Source organism: Crinia signifera, chromosome 6 (genome assembly GCF_055691185.1).
Source record: "Crinia signifera chromosome 6, ASM5569118v1, whole genome shotgun sequence".
Classification (NCBI taxonomy): Eukaryota; Metazoa; Chordata; class Amphibia; order Anura; family Myobatrachidae; genus Crinia; species Crinia signifera.
Window position 1 is genome coordinate 27,040,670 of NC_139222.1, and position 5,976 is coordinate 27,046,645.

The following is a 5,976-nucleotide window of genomic DNA, read 5'->3' on the forward strand; positions in this document are numbered from 1 at the left end:
CTGGGCAATCAGCCACAGACAGGGTGGGCATTTGGGAGCATTGACCGGGTCTGCTGGCTTGGTCTTGAATTTGTCTTCCGGCTTGGTCTTCAATTTGTCTGCCGGCTTTGGTTTTGACCGGGTCTTCTGGCTTGATTTTGACCGGATCTGCCTGCTTGTCCTTGACCAGGTCTGCCGGCTTGGTTTTGACCGGGTCTGCCGGCTTGGTTCTGACCGGGTCTGCCGGCTTGGTTCTGACCGGGTCTGCCGGCTTGGTTTTGACCGGGTCTGCCGGCTTGGTCTTTAATCTGTCTGCCGGCTTGGTTTTGACCGGGTCTGCCGGCTTGGTCTTTAATCTGTCTGCCGGCTTGGTTTTGACCGGGTCTGGTGGAAAGATGTTGAATGGGCCTGCAGACTTGTACTTGAACGGGTCTGCCAGCTTTCTCATGCGTAGGTCTGCCCGCACGTACTCGAATGGGTTAGCCGGCATGTACTTGGATGGGTCTGCCAGCAGGGACTTGACTCTTTCTGCCACCAGGTACTTGACTGGGTCAGCCGGCCTGTACCTGGATTGGTCTGCCAGCCTGTACTTTAATATGTCTGCTGGCTTGGATTGTTCTGCCGGCTTGTGCTTGACCTTGTCCGGGTCTGCCGCCTTGTACTTTAATGTGTCTGCCGGCTTGGTACGTTCTGCCGGTTTGTGCTTGACCTTGTCCGGGTCTGCCGCCTTGGATCGTTCTTCCGGCTTGTGCTTGACCAGGTCTACCGGCTTGGCCTTGATCGCCGTTGCCGGCTTGGCCTTGACCGTGGTCGTCGGCTTAGCCTTGACCATGGTCGGGTAAGTGGCCTCTGGGTAGAGTGAGATCCGCTTAGATGTTGGGGGCCTTCGCGCCGGATGATTATTTACCACAAGCGCATACGGAGGCCAGTGTGGTGTCGCTGATATTTGAGCAATAGGCATGTCAGCTGTGACTACTTTGGACACTCTTGTGAAATGAATTTCCGCTGTGACTACTCTAGACTGTGACTTATCTTCTTAAGAGGCTGCAGCAGAATGAGGACCAGCAGCTCTGAGCACTCTTATTTAGAACCTCTATTTGGGCATTGTGATGTCATAATAGTTGTGTTCTATGCATTGTGATGTCATAATAGTTGTGTTCTATGCATTGTGATGTAATAAAGTACTTTCTAGATGCCCAGACATGCCCAGACATGCCCAAGCCAGTTCAAAAGTTTGGAATCGCATAGATATTTCCTTATTTTATAAAGAAAAGCAATGTTTATTTTTAAAATAAAGATAACCTTAAATTAATCAGAAATACACTACACTGTTAATGTGGTAAATGCATAGTTGCCTTCTCTCCTAAATTTTACAGGAGACTCCCTGAAATAGCAGCAATCGCCCTCTCTCCCTGATTAGTCTAGCAATCTCCCTCATTTCACCTAGCCCACATTATGTAGCTGTTACATTTTCGGGAAAAAAGGATAGATGAACAATCCCTGACACGTACTAGTGACTCTTCTTTAGCAAGTATAGTAGCTCTTACTAACTGCTTTGGGGATCATCTACATTTGGATATGTAATTTTAATAGTTTCCTCAGATGTAGTAAAACACACCCACGCTTCTAGGTGCCAAATTCACAATATCTTCAAATATGGAACTAGACACGCCCTTTGGGTGGAGCATGACACACCCCCTCAATGGGCACTGTGCTACATTCTACTACCAACCATAATCTCCCTGAAATTAGTTTTGAAAAGTAGGCAAGTATGATCTTAAGCAATAAACCACATTCTAGAGCAGTAATCCTAGATAGTGTCTGGAAAACAGAAAGTGAAACTAACACTCTGTCATACCTCCCAACTGTCACGATTCCGTCGGGACAGTCCCGATTTTCGGGTCCTGTCCCGACGTCCCACCCGCGGCAGGCATTGTCCCGCTGCGGGGGGTGGCAGTTGGGAGACCCCCCAATGTAGTAGAATAGACGCTGTGCGCATGCGCACAGCGTCTATTCTCGTATGAAAATGAGGTCGCGGCTAATTAGCATAAGCCGCGCCCTCATTTGCATACGCCACGCCCCCTTTTCGGGTGCTCGCGCGGCTTCGCCGCGCGAGCGTCCCTATTTCTTCAAATGAAAAGTTGGGAGGTATGCTCTGTTCCCAGCTACCAAACACCATGAGGTGAGGTAGGGGACATGTACCCCAACACTAGGACAGTGTTGGTATTGGGTAGTAGTAACCTTCCTCTATCACACTAATCACCATGAGGTGAGGTAGCTGTGCATGACATAGGCTGTGACAGGCAGCTCCACACTCCTCTGCTATAATGCCTAACCCACAGCACCTGGTGTGCACATGTGGTCTCCCACTCAGTACTAACCAGGCCCCACACTGCTCAGCTGCCAAGATCAGATGAAATTAGGTCTATCCAGTGTGGTATGGCTGGGGTCTGGGAGAATGAGAGGGAGAAGATGGGAGCCCTGTGGCAGAAAGCCCCTGAAGGGAACTGTCTATAGCAGGGCTGGGCAATTGCGGCCCTCCAGATGTTGATGAACTACACATACCAGCATGCCTTGCTTCCGTTTCAGCTTGGCCACATAGCAAAATGAATGCAAAGCATCCTGGGATGTGTAGTTCATCAACATCTGGAGGGCCGCAATTGCCAAGCCCTGGTCTACAGGGTTGTGGAGACAAAAAAAATCACACACAGCGCCTTAATTAGGACAGTGGGTAACAGGGGCGTAGGGAGGGCGGAGCCGCATAGTTGCCTACCCTCCTGCATTATGCAGGAGACTCCCTGAAATAGCAGCAATCTCCCTCTCTCCCTCATTAGTCTAGCATTCTCCCTCATTTCACCTATCCCCCATTACACTGTTAAATTTTTTGGGAAAAAATTTATGAGAGATAGATACAGTTACATTAAATCATCAGCACCATTTCCCAGCACTTTACCAAGTATAGTAGCTCTTACTAACTGCTTTGGGGATCATCTACATTTGGATATGTCATTTTAAAAGATTCCTTCAGATGTAGCAGTACACACCCACGCTTCTAGGTACCACGTTCACAATCTCTTTTCACAATCTCTCCATATATGGAACTAGACACACCCTTTGGGTGGAGCATCACACGCCCCCTCAATGGGGTGCTGTGCAAAATTCTACCACCAACTATAATCTCCCTGAAACTATTTTCCAAAAGTAGGCAAGTATGGCGGAGCCGGCGGAGCACAAGCTCCAGGCGCAGAGAGATCAAGTGGCGCCGGAGCAATGCAAACTGTGCCGCTGGCTCCCCCGTCCTACTTACCCGCTCCCTCCCCCGTCTGGCTGGCTGCGGCACTTACAGTGCTTGTAGTTCAGTGTGCGTGGAGGTGCCGGGATTCAGCATTCAGAGGCACCCGGCAGGACGGAGAGGCAGGGACAGTGACATCATGGGAATTGTAGTTTATATGTTACTGCTCAGACTTTGAGCAGTTAACTATTAAACTACAAATCCCATGAGGCCATGCTTTGCCCTTGGCAGGAAGTCTCACACTGAATAAACAGTGGAAACACGCTGCCTGGTGACATGCCTGCGAGTCAGACAGAGACACTGCAGTTACGATTCTGGAGGGAGACAGCTCTGCAGTTCTCTCCCTCCCCCTACCTCCCCTGCGTTTATCTAAGCTTCAGCAGCAGCATCAGGAAGAGGACCCTCCGTGACAATGTGTCATCAATGAGGGTAAAGATTCTGTAATGTGGCTTGTAGTTAATTAAATTGGCAGCTCCTGCAAACAAAATGGAGTGAGTGTGTGTGTGTGTGTGTATATGTATGTGTTATCTGCGTGTATTTGTAGGTGTTGTGTATATATATGTGTGTGTGTGTGTGCAGGGCCACTGGAGGGAGGTAGGTGGGAGCAGGGACTCCTCCTGGATGGAGGTGAGAGGTGATCCCCTCCAACCCCCTCTGCCCGAGCGACTTAGCGGCTGCCGCATCACCCCCCCCCCCCCTTCACATGCCGCCTGCACCAAGCATCTCCCCCCTCCCATCCCCCGGGACCCTCTTACTTGCTGCAGGAGGTGCCGGTCAAAACGCTTATGTTGACTGGCTGTTTCCTGTCTCCTGCCGCCGCACTAGACCTGAGCCGGCCCGACGCCCAGCAGGTGACTTTGAGACCACAGCCTCCCTTCAGCGCTGCAAGTCAGAGGGCCAGATGTATTAAGCTTAAGATAGTGATAGAGTGATAAACAACCAGCCAATCAGCTCCTTCCTGTCATTTTTCAAACTTAGCCTGTAACATGGCAGGTAGGAGCTGGTTGGTTGGCTGTTTATCACTCTCCATTTTATCACTTTTTGAACTTTGATACATCTGGCCCAGAGTGAGCAGTTAGCCCGACTGCGGTCCCTCCATCACCATATACACCCCGGCTGTGGCGAGTCCTTTCTGGGTTGTGGGTGGCACCCACTGTGTGTGTGTGTGGGGGGGGGGGGGGGGGGGGTTGTGCTGACCACTTGCCTAGGTTGCCGGGGAACCTTGCACCGGCCCTGTGTGTGTGTGTGTGTGTGTACATATAAATGGAAGCATGATGGCTCCCGTCAGCAGTGTAACTAGAAATGTTGTGCCCTCCTTCCAAAAAAGTTGGAAGTTTCGGGCACCGTGGAACGTAGCTACACCACTGATTGGTAATGACAGGCACTACACTAATTGGAAGAGACACAAACATAAGCAGTGGCGTAAGTTCATCCCAGTTGCCCGGAGGCAAGATAAGTATTGGTGCCCCCCCAAGTAGGTGTCTGTCTCCAGTAGGGTCATGGGATCTAACACTGGGGAGTCGCTGACGCTGTTGCCCACATGCCCCTATCATGCCTCATAGCCCAGCCTCCTGCTCTCATGCACCCGAACTCCCACCCAGTAGGAGGAGACACTGACTAAAGGCCCCCATACATTAGGCCGACTTGTCCTAGGGACAAGTCGGACCCAATTTACCTGCGAGCCGCCCGGCAGCTCCCCGGGAGGCTCACATACAATTTGGCACTTGATGTGCCATTTTTACATGGGATAAATCGCATGCGATTTATCCCATGTAAAAAAAACCCCGGGGAGCTGCAGGGCGGTGAGCAGTAGTGGGGACGGGCAGCGGTGGTGGGGGCGGCCAGCGGCGGTAGTGGGGGCAGGCGGCGGGGACGGGCGGCGTGTGCGGTGAGCGCAGTGTACTTACACATAGCAGCAGTGGCGGGGACGGGACGCGCAGTGGCGGCTATTATATTTTTAAAATACTTGTCAAATGACCGGCCGCTCTCTGATTGGCTGAGAGCTCTCCGGCCAATCAGAGAGCGGCCGGTCATTTGACAAGTATTTTAAAAATATAATAGCCGCCACTGCGCGTCCCCGCCGCTGCTGCTATGTGTAAGTACACTGCGCTCACCGCACACGCCGCCCGTCCCCACCGCCGCTGGCCGCCCCCACCACCACTGCCGCTGGCCGCTCCCACTACTCCCCCGGTGTCTGTATGCATATGCCTGTCAGGTGGCAGGCATATGCATACAGGGAGGTCGGACGTGATCGTATGTACAGACCGTCCGACCTCCCTGATCCGGTCCGATGCGCACGGGACCGCGCATCGGATCGGATCAAATGTCACATACCTACGATTTTGGGTCGATTTCATCCGATTATCGGCACAAAGTGCCGAAATCGGATGAAATCGTCCCAAAATCGCATAGTGTATGGGGGCCTTAAGGGCCACTATCCTGTACTCCTGTGCTGCCACGCTGGACCCTCACCCACTGGCAGAAGCAGCACAGTATCTCCCACCCTCCTCTTTAGTCCCCCTTATGCCCACACACCCCTATCACTACCCAGCCTCCTGTTTTCCTGTGTCGTGACCTCCGCCAGTGGGGAGCCGCTGACTCAGAAACACCCTACTATAATATTGCACACACACACCTAAACAACATGCACACACAGCCCCCCCCCCCCACACCCACAAATGTCACTGTACCCTCCACACTATCAA

The 5,976-nt window shown here is 52.0% G+C and overlaps 1 pseudogene; it reads right to left on the bottom strand.

The window, feature by feature from the left end:
- Nucleotides 1-2,312: 2,312 nt before the first annotated feature.
- On the bottom strand, nt 2,313-2,430 carry LOC146011764 (5S ribosomal RNA; annotated as a pseudogene).
- Nucleotides 2,431-5,976: the final 3,546 nt, after the last annotated feature.